This window comes from Hermetia illucens, chromosome 1 (assembly GCF_905115235.1).
Source record: "Hermetia illucens chromosome 1, iHerIll2.2.curated.20191125, whole genome shotgun sequence".
NCBI lineage: Eukaryota > Metazoa > Arthropoda > Insecta > Diptera > Stratiomyidae > Hermetia > Hermetia illucens.
The window spans coordinates 146,938,941-146,947,941 of record NC_051849.1 but is presented as its reverse complement, the minus strand read 5'-3'; positions in this window follow the sequence as shown (position 1 = coordinate 146,947,941).

Sequence of the window (9,001 nt, the reverse complement as noted above, 5' to 3'; positions counted from 1 at the left end):
GTTCTCCAAACCTTTTGCTTCTTTCACAGTGCTGCGTATCAATGGAGATTTCCGATATGAGTAGAAGCAAACCCTCTACAGGCTGTTTAAGAAATGTATAAATATAGTTTTGTAATCGCTGCAGTAAGTGCGTTAATCACGTCACTCCGCCACAGCACCACCCCTAGCTGAAACCAAGGACCTTGTAGAGTCCCTAGTAAGGTAGGGGGTAGACTTTAATCCTAATTAGGACGAGTGTTCCAGCGTGTAATTGGGAAAGTCTTGTAGGTTCACAATACGACCCGAAAATAAAGCCTTGGAATTCCCAACTACAATTATTTTGCTTACTACGCTAACTACGCTTTTTAAAAATTCTGTAATTTGCTGAGTAGGTATGTGTACTATATAGATAGCATAAAAATACTAATAAGTTTATTGCTCCGTAAAGTATTGAGTATTGACTTGTGGGAATTGGAATAATTGAAATTTAACTTTGAACGGTCTTACATTCAGCCCACCAAGAGCCGCCCGGCTCTTAAACTGTATGCCCTTTATACCAGGTCGACGATGGTGATGCGAAATATCCTAAAACTATAATAGTAGCTTAGAAAGTAAGAGGGTTGAGAGTGATGTTCCTCTGCTGGCAGGCGTTGACTGATTTGGGATCTTCTTCTTTCGCTCGGTTTGTATTATATCTTCTTGGGATGACGATCGATTGGCAGCTGAATGTTGTGTTAAGGATTGATCAGCATCTCTGGTTCTAAAGTAAACGATAAGTTGTAAATCTTCGGTGTCAGTCGCTTTGTAATTTTAGCATGTGGCTTGAGTGTTACGACACGTACAAGACAATTAATGCAAGGGTGTATGGCCAATATGCTTACTAGTGGCCACTGCATCGATGGAATGTGATGGTTTCACTGGTCTCACTGGGATCACTTCCGCAACTCAAATAAGCTCTCCCCGTTGAGAAAATACCCAAGAGTTAGCGCTGAAGCAACTGTTGGATCACTACTGATTTCCGGAAGTGGTCGTGAATTGAAGCAAGCCTCTATTTGCGCCAATTTTGAGTTGAGTTGAGTTGTTGTCCAATTGCTTTGTAGAAGTTTCGCTTCATCGTTTTCACACCGGCTTTCCAGAGCCGGCCAAAATGGGGACTGCTTTGAGGTGCAAATTTCGATTCTAAGCCATCACTAGCTAATTCGGCACCACTAGCCTGTAGCGCTTCTTTCTATTCCTTTTGCAACTGTTTCTTGGCACCAAAACAATCGTTACCACAATCACTATTGCTCAATATTTCATCGTAATGTGGTCAAAGTTATTTATTTGTACACCCCCATGTAGTGTTTCATGGCAAATTATTTGTGTTAATAACTTTGTTAATGTAAGTTTTTGTATAATTGCGGGTTGCTTAACTTCTTTTCCCACTAATGCATGGTATATTCTTCCGCCCACCCTGAGGATACCCTCAGTAAGGATCTAAAGTACAAGTGGAAGCAAAGGACTGCCGTGAGCAATTTTGAGCTCTTGTGTGATAAGGAAACTGCGGCGTTTAAACGTGGTATTTCTGCAATTATTAACAATTATTACAATTATAAACCTTAAGCAATATGCTAGCACTCTTATTTCTTAAAGCTTGAATAGCGTCACATAGTTCCAGACGGTGTATGTACTATGTTTTCATAGAGTTATCTTGGACTTCAATGCTATCAACCGTGCACTTATTGATGAAGCAGTAGCTACTCTGATTTTTCGAAGCATCGTAATCCATTGACCTTTAGTCGGTTTGTCGGGAAATATCCTGTCCAACGTGGAATTCGTAAACTATGTAGTGATGGGAGCTGATTCCGTACGATTAGTCAGTCCTTGATAATCTCATCTTCCAAGGGATCATCCCAACCGCGTTTTGTCTACCAAGGTAAGTGAGATCATCAGTGGCAGCGCACACAGTCGAAGAATCCCATAGCATTCAACGGGAAAACCTTGATCTCTTGCGTCATATACACCGAACGACAAAAGAAGACACCAAGCGGTTATTAAACACAGATTCAGGTAATTGCCCTTCAAAATTAATAAGAGTAGGCACGGTAATTAACACGTAATTAGCTTAATATTTTGAAAATTAGTAATTAAGTATAAAAGAACCGTATAATCGCAATTGTTTTTATTAGCTCTGTACTGATGAGGGGGGTAAGTTGCTCTCGAAATACATTCTACACTGATAAATAAAAATTGTTGTTTGGAGGAAGCTACTGGTTTATCAATGTTATGAAATTGCTTCACGCATTAATGCAACCTGGATGAAGTGGCGTTCCACAACTGGTGTCCTTTGTGATCGACGTATCAACGAACGTCTCTCGTCTCTCTCTATGGTTCTGAGTGTAATTGGAGACTTGTGGACTTGTGAGACGTTCTGATCACATCCGAAATGATGATATTCGCAATCGATGCGGAGTTTCACCGACCGTGCAAAAACTGTGAGAAAAGCGTCTTCGATGGTATGGTCACATAATTTCCACTAACGAGAATTCACTTGCCAAGATTGGTTTGGACATCGAAGTCGACGGTAAACGACCAAAAGCCCGGCCGAAACAACGGTGGTTTGATGCGCGGGATGGGGATTTAAAACCGTCGATTGCATGCAGATCAGGCATTTGATTGAACCAAATGGTGAAACCGATCACGACGAGGCGGCCCCTCTTGTGAGCGGGACAAAGGAAGAAAGAAGAATGTTTAGAGGAAGTTGCGTTTCTTGATCTTCTAAAAGAGCGCTCCACTAGCTTAGGATGATTTGATGTCCACTTACGTAAGCAAAAGCCACCTCTCTTTAGTCGCTCTGATTATCCTTTGAGCAATTTCTCTGACTTATCTGCGACGATAAGAAAATCATCAATATAGAAACCTGGGTGCAAAATTTCAACTGTATCCGGAAATCTAGATTCTTCATCAACTGCCAATTGATGCAATGTATGTATGTATATAATTGATAATGCTGAGTGAACTCACTTGTATTGAAGCGCCAAAGTATTCTTTGATAGACACGATTTGCTTCTTTCTACCAGATTTGCCTCGCTTTGATGTCTGTTGCTACGATATAACGATGCTACCTCCATCGAATAAGTAAATGTAGGATATCTTCTGGAATGGTTGGTTCAATGTGGAGTAGATCAGTCAATGATTTACCACTAGAGTTCTTTCGCGTCGCGTAATTATTTGCAGGGCTGCATCCTTTTGTGATCGCATGATGTGGTAGTCAATTTTCAATATGAAGGGTTGGCACTTTCTGCATGTGTCCCATGCTGACATATTCCTTCATTAAAGCTTTATATTGCTCATCAAGACCAGGACCTTGGGCGAATATATGCAATCCATTGAGAGTCCTCTAATTCTATTGACGGATTCAAGTCTGACTTTGACGGCACTCTCACCGAGTATTCGCCTGTTGCAAATCGATTTGTTGACTGATTGCTGGTCCATGGACCAGTTTACAGGGGTTCTTCAGCCTCCCAAAATGTTCGTAATGTCTCTTCTAGCTCTACATATGATATTATTGTTTGGATTGCCTGCCTAAGAGTTAATTGCTGAGTTGGCCGGAATAGCACCCTGCCGAGGTCAAGGACTTGCACTTCTCGGCCGCGTTAAAAAAACAGTAACGATTTTTAGAATTTCATTATCTGGAGCCCATTTAGAAAGCTTTACTGGGATATTAGGTTGTCGGAGGCAGGAACAGTATGCTCCTAGAAAATATTTGCTGGTTCTTTAGTTGTATTTAATTAGTTTTCATGTACAATAAAGAGGCGTTATCCTAGTAGGGCCCAAAAAAGAAAAATTAAGCAATCCAAGGAGCAAAGGAATGAGGCATTGAATGGAATGTTGCCAAAATTGATCATCTGCCGAAACTTGGAGACCATGGAGAATATTCTTCTTCTGCTGGTAGAAAAAACTGACGCAAATGGAGAAGAGAGACAATATATTAACGTTTGTGAGGAACACTTAGAAAACACCAAAGCGTAAGTTCTGCAAAGTGATATATCTAATGAAGAGCCAATTCATCTACATAATAGAAATGATGCAGTGCCCCATGATTGTGGTGCGAGAAATTGGCCTTGGAATTGATATAAGATGGAGTACTCTTTCGGTTTCAGGTATAAAAGGTTTTGTGTTTTCCTATGTGAGGAACGGTGAGCGCGAGCGATTCAATTGCGATCAGTTTGATATCATTCTTGCTGAAAGGTTTGGAGAAACTGGTTGAGCGTCGCACACGAGGGAAGGCGCTTAGGTGGCACTCACTAAATCGCCTGCCCGTCTGTCCGTCTGTCCGTTTGATAACAAAACGCAGTAGTAATAATCAAATGTTGAATTTAGTTTGTACTCCAAACATTAAACCAATGTTGGCAAGTCTTAATTTGGCACTGACACCTGAAAATAATAGAAAACTTAATTGCTTAAACTATTTCTCTTTGCCAGACACAAAAAAGTCTCTGCCTCTTTTTAAGGTTCAGTTGAAAGCATATATTGCGGTGCGAAGTTAGCTTACTTTAGCTAGATCTCCTGATGTCTACCCATGGCATCCATAACCGCGCCTTCCTCACACTTTTCTATTTTGAATCGTTGCGATTATAAGTAGCGTTGATCGCATCCAAATCCCCCTGGCAAGCTATCATTCTCCGGGCGAAATTTTCCCGTGATAGCATTTCACTTAGAGTTTCCTCTAACTTCCTCCTTCTTCCACTTACCTCGCGCATTGGGAGAATACGTGCGCTGCGTCCTCCGAGTAACTATCGCAGCTTGAAAGTCAGGTGAGGTGAGGTTTAATACAGGTATCCAACATGACAGGTAAGAAACTGGGTGAGTTTATAATTGATCTCCTATGTTTTCTCTCCAGCCATTCCCTGATGTTAGCGATCAACCTATGTGTCTAGCGACCCTTGTTTGAGTGGTCCCATTGCTTTTGCCGTCTAGATACAGATCTTTCCTTTCGGCTTCCGATAAAGGAGGGGTGGACTTTATATTATATATGTTCGTAACATCGGTTGCCCAGATGTCAATCGGCATCATTCCCGGAGATAACGAACACTGCATCATTTGAGACGGACCGCAAGGGAACACACACTTAGGGCTGTTCGTTTGTAGATCGCACTCAGTTTTTGTGCGTTAGATAAGATATGCAGCGCGGATTTCCAAAGTGGGACTGCATACGGCATGATAGAACTTGCCACCCTGGCTGTGAACAGCCTGCACGTATTCCGCGGACATTCGGCATCATTCTTACCAGAGCCATATATCACCACTCCCAAGTATTTGATGACGTGCTTAGAGGTGGTGATATGATTCTCAATTCTGGTGAGAGCGAAATTTCTCTTCCGGTACCTGGTGATGAGGACCGCTTCAGTCGTTTCATCCTTGAGTGCCAGCGCAGCGTTAGCCAATCACGCCTTAATAGCACTGATTGTTTCGCATGGGCACAACCCAGTATCTTCGAGATGCTTTGCAATCACAACTAGTACGATGTCGTCGGCGTAGCCCAGCACCGTCGCTTTCTCCGGAACCGAAAGATTAAGTACACCATTATATACCCATAGTATCGGGCCGAGTACGGAGGACTGTGGGGCACCCTTGCAGACAACGTACTCCTGAGGTCCATCATCGGTGTTATACTAGAGCGTGCGTTCTCGCAAGCAGTCACATAGGTGCAAATACCATTTTTCTATATATGGTCCCAATTGGCTGAATTGAACGCATTTTCCACATCCACGCAATATATGCCTGTAACCTGAAGGCGCTGTAGTGTGGAGTCGCTTAGCAGAGATTCGTCCGAGAGTAGCGCAGCGAGTTGCGAGAGTAGGGAAACTCACCGACCTGAGTTGCTCGCCATGCTGTTGACAGTAGGTTGACAACCATGAAGCTATCGGAGTAACCTAGAAGTGAAACAAGTCGGAATACCGGAAGCTCGCGCTTCGGGTATAAAGGTTTTGTATTCATCTTATCTAAGAAATTTCAACTAACATTTTTCTATCCGTATACAAAACTACGAGACATACGTACATATTACAGCCGTAGATGTTGCGTTCACCCTAAACAAATAAACAGCCTATTTTCGAATACTGTACACATATAGGCACGTATATAGATTGATCGTACCCATATTTCCGGTTCACTCCTTATGTCTATCTGAATTAGGCACTACCCGCAAAGTCCATTAGCACGCATATACTATATACCTACATACACACATGTCCCGTTGCAATAATTGATATTCATATACAAATGATTAAAAAACTAAAACAAAGTAATTCTTTTCCACCCAATTCATACGAACTTACTTCGTTATAGTATTGACGAATTGATATGTGATGCTGACGTCATGAAGGTTGTAGAGTGCACGAAATTCACAAAAAATTGTGAAGTTTTACCCACTATAACTTTGTTAATAATAGCTTGATTTTCTTTAAATTCCACCAAATTGTGCATTATGTTCGTTTTTATACGCATGCCAAATTTTGTACTTCTGGGATGAACATAAGGGGGGTGGCGGGTAAATTTCCAAAATGTGGAAATATACTATTATTAACTTTATTTATGCAGATATCGCAACCGGATATATTTTGAGGCCTAGATTTCCTAGAGATGCACTACTGCGATTTTTTTCAGATTTTTCGGTTGGATAGGTTCTGAGAACGAGACCTGTTACCCTTTTTGATAGTCATATTTTGAGCCTTCACTTCCCTATGTTTCACCCAATATCAAATATTGAACCAGTTTCGAAAAGTACTAATTGAGACCTTTCATTTGATATCCCAAATGCTTACATTCTGTGAAAAAAAATTTTGCACTCTCCTTTCACATGTATGGGGAGCCCCCCCCTTAAACTTAACACAAAATAGCGTCAGTTGCTGCATGTAAGGGGAACGGCAGATCACATACTCCTACCAATTTTCGTGACGATCGGTCCAGCCGTTTCCGAATAAATCGGCTGTGACAGACAGACAGACAGACAGGCGGAGAGACAGACAGACAGACAGACAGACGGACAGACAGACATCGAATCGATTCTAATAAGGTTTTGTTTCACACAAAACCTTAAAAACAGTCTGCCGTCAACAAAAAATTTAGAGAGTCAATTGGAGAATAATAAAACAAAACTAATCTCGTTATCAACCAATTTGATGGCATCAATGGTTGCTTTTGCTTTACGAAAACCAAACTGTCGATCCGAGAGGCTTCCTTGGCACTCAACGCCTGAGAGCAATTTATGACAGATTACCCGCTCCAGCATTTTTCCCATATTGGGGGACACATGGGTCTATAGGAGGATGGCTCACCTGAAGGTATGCCAGCCTTAGACAACAGCACCAACTTCTACCGCATTCATGCTGTAGAGAATATCCTCATCGCGGCTGCACGCTTCAAACAACTCAACGAACATGTCCGGTCTAGATTTTATGGCGAGCTTAAGGATCCTATTCGGTATTCTGTCCAGCTCTCTGAATAGTATCAGCGCCCTTCTTTTGCTGCGGGAATAACCCTTAGAGGATTTTCAGCAAGAGAGTAGTACATATGATTTGCGGAGATGACCAGCCTCTGAATCGTCCCATCGCAACTCTATAGGCGCTCCCCGTGTGTTTACATCCGCTTGATAATCGAGCTCCTTAAAACATTCCCTTTTACTCCGCTGGATGGTGAACTTGAGATTTTTGCGGGATTCCTTGTATGCATGCTCTTTTCGCACATGATCGATCCTACCTCCCCTCCATTGACCCTGCCTTCTGATTTGGTGGCAGGCTGATGAACGCGCATATGCCTTAGGTATGCATTGCGCGACATGAAGAGGTTCTTCCGTCGAGTCGCCAGCCTTAGCATGTTGGTCTAGCTACACTTCCATGAAGGTTTGCTCATCCAGTGTTTTTGTCGACCAGTTTGACTTCCCGCTCGGTTTTTGAGTATGTTATTTCCCCACCGTGTGGCTGTCTCCTTAATTCGAAGATAATTGCCTGGAGATCGCTTTGAGTGTAGTCCTCGCTAACGTACTAGATCATACAGCACGACACTGCGAAACTAACATTACATTATCTTCGTTGGCCAGAACAATATTTAACTGGACAAAAGCCTCTAATAGACTTCGGCCCTTTCTTTTCCATGCTACCCCATTCCAAGGCCGACGCATTAAAATCACCAGCAACCACCTTCGAAATTCATCCCCTTGCGTCGTAAGTATGTGAAACTGAGTGGGGCACAAGAGCTCTACACGTACATGCCGCTTATTTTTGCCCACACAAAACCGCTAGCCGACTGATTTATGGTGTATTGTATAGCTTCCCCTGCAAGTCCAAGTCGAGTCTGTGATCCGTACGCCCTCGTTACGTTTTCGGTATAGTTCGCTTACGATGGAAACTTCCATCTCATATGCGTAGAGGGTCCGCTCAATTAAATCCTGATCGACCCTGCAATGACTGAGATTTATTTGAATGAAACTCATTTTTTCACTGCAGCAAATGCATTCTTGAATTCTGACCATTTACCACTTCCAGCAATATGCCGGTTATCCCATCTCTTCTTTTCTTCGCAAAATATACATAATGAGGTCCATTCATTGCATTCTTTGGCAATATGGCTTTTCTCCCCGCATTTTCTGCATCGATCGGCCCGATCACAATTTCTGCCTAGATCTTTTAGCTCTTCTTTGACCTTTTTCACCAACTCCATGTACGACAGATTGCCCTTTGTGGAGATAACAATTGTCTCTGGGCGAATTCGGCTTTTTGTGAATCACCTTCACTTTGGTCGCCTAATTTCGCACTACGAACTCCTAAGACTTCCTTCTTTCCGTGCTTTTAGCTCCGTTTTTCGCCTTTCTTCCTCTTAACCCCTGCTGATTCCCTAAAGGATCACTATCTTTCTCTCGCAGGTTGGTGGCGCGACAGCTAGATGTCACTTGTACCGCCGTGGCCACTGTTTGGACGACCGGTTTCAACTTTTGCTTCGCCGCCCTTTCCTCCTACTGCGTGCTATTATAGAGGACTCCCCA